Here is an 8,134-nt window from a genome sequence, read left to right as displayed (position 1 = left end):
TTTTTAAGTGTCTTCATAAATTTAATTAAATTCACAAAATTTGTGTTCTAGTTTTTTATTTATATGCAAAATGTCTACCAGGCTTTTATTCTGTCATATTTTGGTAAATTATGACTTAAGAATTGGAGGCCGAAAATTCTAGAAAAAAATGTACCGCTTTTGACTCATAATTCCAGACAGAAATGCACCGCCAGGGAGGTTAAGGTACACATACATCTAGCGATGATAAGCAGATTAGACCTAGAGACCGATCTCTTGCGGATCGAATCTGATTAGAGAGAGATCTGTCAGCTGTTCATATTCCGCAGGCCAATTCCTGATCGATTTCAGTATGAAATCTCTCAGGGATTTTGGGGGTAACACAGGACAGGTAGTGTATAATGCACACACAGGTGGCACATTTTTACACTAGGGGAACAGTGGCAGGGGTTTCATTGCATGCTTATATCGCTCGCCATTACCGACGAGCACCTGATTAACCACGATGGCCCGACATCTTGCAGCATATCCAATCGATACATGCAACCAATTTCAGCCTGAAATTGGGCACATTTACCACAGGGTAAATGTAAAAAGATTAAATTATTTATTCAGCACGATTGAAAGGACAACGTGTTTCATGGGTCTCAGCCTGCTTCTTCAGGTCAATACAAGTGCCTTTAAAATATGGTCACAAGCATGGATGCCAGATATTTATAATTTACCATGGTATTTTTGGGATGTGGTTGGAAACTGGAATGCCCAGTAGAATCCCACAGAAAGACAGAGAGCTGATATAAACAGAATCAGCCTGCGGTATATGGGCAGCCGACAGACCTCTCTAATCAGATTCGACTGGAGAGAGATATGTCTCTTGGTCGAATCTGCCCATTATCGTTAGATGATGTACTGCTTCAACTGATAGTTACAGGAAGTGAAACACCTGATATTTGTAGCTTCAGTGTGCATAGTGGCCGACCCTGGCACCCCCTATTTCCCTTAAATGCCTATATTAATGCCTGTATTAACATAAGCACCCATAGGGTGCCCTAACTTGTGAGGCGCCCATTCTTTTGTGGTGCAGAGACAGTTGATGTTAGGCATCCTGTGGGTTGGGGTAGGTTAGGGTTGGGCATAAGGGTAGGGGGGGTAGGTTGGGGTTAGTCATTGATGAGGGGACCAGTTAGGGTTAGGCATTGGTCAGAGGATTAGTTAGGGTTAGACAATGGTGGTGGGGGTGGGGACAGTTAGGGTTAGGCCTCAGCAAAGGGAGGGATCTTGACTGTGAGAATTAGGTTTAGTGATAGTAAAATATCTGTAAAATCTAAGGTACACAACCCACAGTACAGAAATACTGTGGTTCCTAATCCTGCTTCCTCTCATCAGAACCAGCTTTACTCAGAGTGAAAAATGTCCCTTCCTGTCATCATTAGATGTATTTTTGTCTAAATGTAATATGAACAGTAACTGACATTGGGCTTGATAAAGCAGCACAGCTTAATTTGAGGAGCGCAAGCTCAGCACACGCTATGCTGCGGTAGTGCAGCATAGCGTGCACTGTTAACTTACGTGTGCTCCTTGTAACACGCTACGCTGCACTACTGCAGCATAGCGTGCGCTGAGCTTGCTCTCCTCTCATTAAGCTGTGCTGCTATTGCCGAATCAAACCCATTGCATCTTGTGCACCACAACTTATTGTCAGAAATGATTCATGCATTACAAAGTTTTCCTACTTAGGCTTGGTTCACACTGCAAGAGCTATTTTAGCTACAGTGATTTGAAAAGCTTTTGCTAATGCAATTCTATGGGTGATTTTTTTTTTTTAAATCATATCGCTCAAGTGAGATCACACACATAGCATTACATTAAAGACAATGGGAACCGTGTATATATAAAGAAAAAGCCAGATACCTACCTATGGAGAGGGAAGGCTCTGGGTCCTATGTAGCCTTCCCATTCCTCTCCCGGTGCCCTCAGTGCAGCGCTGTCCCTGGGAGCAGTAGTTGACCAATTTGGTCAAATACTGCTCGCTCCGCTAGCGAAGGAGGCTTCGGAAAACTTTCAGGAGCCTGAGTGCTCCTAAGGACGGGCCGCTCCATACTGCGCCTAAAGACTTCTGAAGTTCCTTACGGCAGGGGATTCAAACACGGGAGCCAGCACTGCACCAAGGGCACTGGGAGAGGAAAGGGAAGGCTCATTAGAAGCCAGAGCCTTACCACTCCTTAGGCAAGTATCCAATTTTATTTTTGTTTGTTTGTTTTTAGAGAGTCGGTTCCCATTGACTTTAACAAGAGCACTGAAAATCACAAGCACTTAGAAACAGCCGTTGCAATGTGAACCTTAGTGCAATTTTTTGTTGCAGCTGGAATGCAGCTTTGAAGCTGCAACAATCAGATGCAGTTACTGATATTTTGGATTGTCCCAATTCCAAGATGCATGCACATAATAACATTTGCATCAGAATGGAATATCGTTGATCACCTTGTCACTATTATCAGTAGCATATTTTCTGTGTTTATAGTAAATTTGCTGTTGTCTTCCTTAGTTTTTGTTTAATCTTGCCAAGCAATAGGCAATTGAAAACAAAAGTTTTGTGCAGAGAAATACAAAAAAATACATATAACTGTAACTACATTTCCTCCACAAATCTTTGATGGGTGAATAATCTTTGTTGTAGTCGATGGCATACTTATACTAAACAATTATGTGGCTGCAGATATAGCTGAAATGCATGTAGAGCTTTGCTGTTGGGATAAAGAGCTTCCAAACAATAGAAGGTCACATAAACCAATGACACGGTTATTTTCAGACTGGAATGATTGAGTCATTCCTGGGTTACTTTGAAAAGCCTTCATCTATGTAACGTTTGCAAACAAGGCTGGAGAAAACTGTCTTTAGACATGGTAAAGCAGTTTTAGATTTCATATGCAGTAAGGGCCGGTGCACACCAAAAATCACTAGCGTAATTGCAAACGCTAAGTGTTTTTAGAAGTGATTTTTCTAAGCGATTCGAGGCATGCGCCTAGTGATTTTCTAGTTATGCCTAGCGATTTTTGGAGCATTTTAGTGCAGAGATTTTTTTTTTTGTACAGTTTGAGCTGGAAGTGAAAAGCTTTTGCAAGAAAAAAAAACACTTGTAAAATCGCTCTGTTACAGTGTTTTTTTAGAGCGATTTTCCACTTTTCCTATGCTTAACATTGAGGTGTAATCGCCTCCAAAATGCTGCAGAATCCACATTTGTGAAAAATCACATCACTGGTGTGATCCATCCAATACAAATGCATAAGCCAAGCGCCTTTTGAAGTGCAGGCATTTTAAAAAGCATTCAGAAGAAGCGCTCTTGGTGGTCACCAGACCTAAAAGGTTTACAAATGTGTTTCTAAAATCTACAAGTGGGCCCTGACAACTGAAGACAGGCCTAAAGTTTGAAACACTGTGCAGGCCAGTACACACCAAAAATCGCTAGTGTAATCGCAGTCGCTAAGCATTTTTAGTAGTGATCTTTCTAAGCAATTTTCTAGTTATGCCTAGTGATTTTTGGAGCGTTTTGTTGTAGAGATTTTTTTTTTTCAGTTGAGCTGGAAGTGAACAGCTTTTGCAAAAAAAAAAACACTTGAAAAATTATTCTGTTATAGCATTTTCTAGAGTGATTTTCCACTTTTCGGATACTTAACATTGAGGCGTAATTTCCTCCAATAGTCTACAAGACCCACGTTTGCGTTTGGGGGGGGGGGGGGGAATCACATCGCTCTGGTGTGATCCATCCCATACGAACACATTAGCCAAGAGCTTTTTTGAAGTGCTAGTGTTTTAAAAAGCGCTCAGAAGCTGTCTTGGTGTGCACCAGCCCAGCCAAGCAAACTGAAGTTTCTAGGTTTCCTTTGTTATTACACTAAATGGCACAGGCAACCTAACCTACTTCACAGAACAACAAGAGTCTGTCAAATATCAAAACTATAGCAGCCATCACACAATGCTGATTTCAACAGTAAACCATCAAAATTTAAAAACTGTGGTGGTAGTACATGCGAATGACATCCTGCTTTGTGCAGATTCTGCATTTTATGGTGGGGGGGAAAAGCTGGCAGTTTTACAGAGGACAACCCTTCCTTAATGTGACATTCAGTTAATTACTGTAAATATTGATATTTCCCCAATGGACATAAATCATTTTTCACTAACAACAGAGAACAGAACTAACGCTAAGTGTATTACAGCTTATTTAATCATGTGTTGCAAATGGCATTGGTGTGCAGTAAACATAATAAGCCATTAGAATAGGCAGGAGTTGTCATTAATTTATTGCAGTGAGTAACTTGCACAGTTGCTTTTTACACCATGTCAACTATCCTCAATTGTTTTTCTTTTTTATATGTGGCTAGAGTATGCGTGTTGGCTTCTAAGATACAATGTGCTGGTAACATATAAAGCAAATAAAACCTGCTATACATGGTGCTGGCCACAAAACAAATCCCATCAGTTACATTATATCATATGAACTAGGAGTTAATTCCTGCTAGTGTGTAGATACTGAATTCCAAACCACAGATTTTTATGGTTGTGTTATGCAGGGCCAATGTTTATAAGAGAGAGAGAGAGAGAGAGAGAGAGAGAGAGAGAGAGAGAGAGAGAGCACTGTGTGCGCCATATATTGCTCCAGTGGGACCAAGGTTCAACCAATTGCTGATATAAATGTGATGTCAGTGTGGACACTCTGTAATCACAAGTGAATAGCACAGTGCTGTATCTTGTCGCCCTCCTCCCTTCTATGGATTGAGCGCTCATATAAATCATTGAGGGTTTTCATGTGCCAGTGTGAATCCACACCAGTATATACTGAATGCAACAAAGTGAATTATCCCTGTATCGGTACCTTGGAATGTTAATTACCAAAATCACTTACCAGAGATCACTTCCATTATCTCTACCATTAGCTCATTGGGCTTGTAACCTGCCAATATCACTCATCCATGCAATACAATAAAGGTTTTTCAGGGGGAAAAAAAGTACTCTATGGCTATTGATCTAACTGTGAAGAAAGCCAGTATTCAACACTGCGTGTCCCGACACTTCCACCAACCCAGCACTAGTCTGGATCATCAAATCCTTAATCTATTTCTTTTGTAAAGATTACTACTCCAAGTTTGACTAATTTACCTGACAGACTTGCTGCTGAAAGCACAGACTATACATCTCCACAAAGAGGGTCTTGTTCGGTTTTCATTCAGCTGTGCCGATATCAAAGCAGAGGACTTGTCAAAAAATGTTAGCATTAACCCATCAGAACAAGCAGAATTTCACAGCCTCTCTTTGCTCTGCTCCTTTGTCCATATAGAAAAAGGGAACGCTCACATGTTCCATTTTCAATCAATCGCACATACAAAAATCTATGCACTATTACATGTTGAATCATAAATCCTATTAAATGGTTTGAATCGTTCTATAAAGATCATTGCATGCATTTTATGCCCCTATCATTCCAAGCAGACAGTTTAATACGCCGCCCATGTCTTTCAGGGAGACTGTAATATTCTTCCAATAAGACCCTTCTAAAGGTCACAGGTATTGGCTGTCAGGGGCGCCCTTCCTTGTGTGCTGCCTGCTGGTAATCAATTTTGATTACTATCCATTGTGTGGTACATATTAACTTTAGAAATCACACCTCCCAGTGACTTCTGTAGCAAATGACTATAGACAGGGTCTCCTTGTTACAAATGTGATCAATTAAGAGTTGTTGCTTTGCCTCTAGGCGCATATACCATCATAGGATGCAACACGTCACAGAGATGACACTATAGACGTCACCAACGTGATCAACACATGAAAATATTTCAGTCTAATAAGATCTACCAAAAAAATGAAGAGCTTAATATGCTCGAAATTCTGTGTGTCAGATATTCAGCATCTTGTGAGGTTCTATTATATTCTCAGCAGTCCGAAAAAGCCTCCAGGGATCTCCTCGCTGTTCTGCTGAGCAGATGGAATTCTGTTCACCGTTGCTAAGCGTGCTTTCCATAGACTGTACATATATTCCAAAAATCAGCTCAACTTTCATCATTATGGAAACTAACACCTATAAAAGAGCATCCGCTTGTGCGGGAGGCTGCGCTGCAGGCATTCATTTGACTCTAAAATAGGATTCAAAATAAAACCATAAAAGTCTGTAGTTCTTAACTTCTTCTCCCGTGAAACCCCCCCATTGGGATTTACTGTATGAATAATATGTGCCATCTTGCCCTTAGGAGGTCCTACTGTTATTTAAAAATGCCAATTAAAAAAAGCTTTATTTACTGTTAACCAAAGGATTGCAGCTGATAATTAAAAAAAAAAAAAAAAGAAAGAAAATCTGAATGCCTTTCTGCTTACAGAGGAATACATAGCTATTGATTGGGAAAATGTAGAGCAGTGATAGGCAGGTAAGCCAAAAGACAACGGCGTGGCAAATAAACAAGAAAGCTGCATAAAAGACTCCCTATTGCTTGTTTACTCCTCAGAGGTGTCCCCATCACCATCACTTTAGGGGATATTTAACAAGCCTGCAAAGGAGGGGCTATCTGCTGCAAGAAATCTCCACCATGTTCCCGCTTTAAGAGAAGGTAAAGAAAACAACAATGCTACAATAGGATTGCTGTGCTGCAGAAGTTTCTGAATAGCTGTTAATGCTAAACTTACTATACTACCAAAAATGTCAAATATGAAGGGCTGAGTCGTGTGACTCCCTTTCAGGAACTCCTATCAGCATCCCCCACTTTTATGGCTTTTCTTTTGGGAAGTCCTCAGGGTAGCCTTTGCTATATAGGCAGTTACACACAGATCTGGCAAAAACATCCTAATTCCAATATAGTGGAGCTTATTTAATAATAAGAGCTGCTGCACCCTTCAGACAATTCAGTTTTATTAAATGAGCTCAAGTGTTTGGGATCACCACAAGCACAGCAGAACTTCTATCTATGCATTAAACAATAAACAGCAAAAGCACAAAAATATTCTAAACACAAAGTAATTAGCACTAGTTTATACACTGTGCCTAGACTGCACTGCTTATTAACAGCCTAGGCAGATTAACTACAGGAGACTTTACAGGGAAGCGTTACAAGTTGATGCAGCAGCATTCATTAGCACAAGAGAACTTCTCCAACCATCCAGCATTGTGTGTACTGATAATATAACAGCCTGAAGCCACTTACCGTCCTGCGTCCTGGGGCTGCATTGCCCTGGCAGTGTTCGGCTAGCTGGCTGTCGCACTTGTAGCTATCCGTGGTGCTGAAACAGGCTGCTAGTCCACAGCGAACAGCCGAGCTTCTTCCATGTGAGCAGCAACTACTCCCACTGGCAGCTATTGGTCTTTCTAACTCTCCTAATCCACCTCTTAACAGACGCTCACCCTAACCACGGGCAAGGAAAGCATCCCCTCAACTTACACGGCAACAACAGGGGAGGCTTGTAGCCAGATGCACTCGCAGGCAGCAGGCAGGAGAGCACCTCTTTTACAGGAAAATGATGTAGGCGACAATTATGTCTAGGCTGCACATTGCCTCATTATTTGTGAGCTCCTCTCTGCCTTCTACAGCATCTCTCGCTGCTGTGGCTGTGCCTGTGTTTTGTAAAGCTATATGAATTTCACAACGCTGAACAATCCTGGCAATTAGAACGCAGAGGGTTTCTCATTGTTTAATTATTAATTAGTACATGTAGTACAGCAAGCTTGCCAGGGGAAAGTGAAAACATACGTTTTGTGATCGCCTGAAACGCCAAATAAAATACATGATGAGATGGGGCAGTCTTCAGTCACAGCACAGGAACTGGTAATTATCACAGTGACACAGTGTAACATCAATTGTAATGAGTGCTTAGATTATATTATAGATTGTTTTATGGGTGCGTTTTAATACAAACGTGTGTGATTTGGTTTCTAGGCTTTGTAGTGTGAATTGTACACAAAGGTTTAGCTTGAATGATTCCATGGAGTGCCCTTTATCCAACTGTGTCATAATTGAAGAGATTTGATTTAGTGAACATCTGCTCTCCGTCATTACAAGGTATGGCTAATCCTGCATGCTAATTAATATGTGTAGCGAGGTACCGCATAGCCAGTATACCTCACAGATCACAATGGCCATGAAAAGAGCTGGGGATGAGCAAATTGGTGAAATTA

The 8,134-nt window shown here is 41.0% G+C and overlaps 1 protein-coding gene across 5 annotated transcripts in view; it reads right to left on the bottom strand.

Annotated features, from left to right (window-relative positions):
* Positions 1-8,134, bottom strand: part of GRM8 (glutamate metabotropic receptor 8) — a 1,285,400-nt gene that overhangs the window by 1,219,306 nt on the left and 57,960 nt on the right. Inside the window, exon 1 of one of the 5 annotated variants that reach the window (XM_068276363.1) lies at positions 7,167-7,548. The exons of the other annotated variants lie outside the window; for them this stretch is intronic. The gene's annotated coding sequence lies outside the window, so the exon portion shown is untranslated. Of the gene's footprint in view, positions 1-7,166; positions 7,549-8,134 lie in introns of those variants that run through there. 5 annotated transcript variants of the gene reach the window in all.

Source organism: Hyperolius riggenbachi, chromosome 3 (genome assembly GCF_040937935.1).
Source record: "Hyperolius riggenbachi isolate aHypRig1 chromosome 3, aHypRig1.pri, whole genome shotgun sequence".
In the NCBI taxonomy this organism is placed as follows: Eukaryota; Metazoa; Chordata; class Amphibia; order Anura; family Hyperoliidae; genus Hyperolius; species Hyperolius riggenbachi.
Note: the sequence above shows the minus strand (reverse complement) of the source record. Positions and strands in the feature narration are given on the sequence as shown.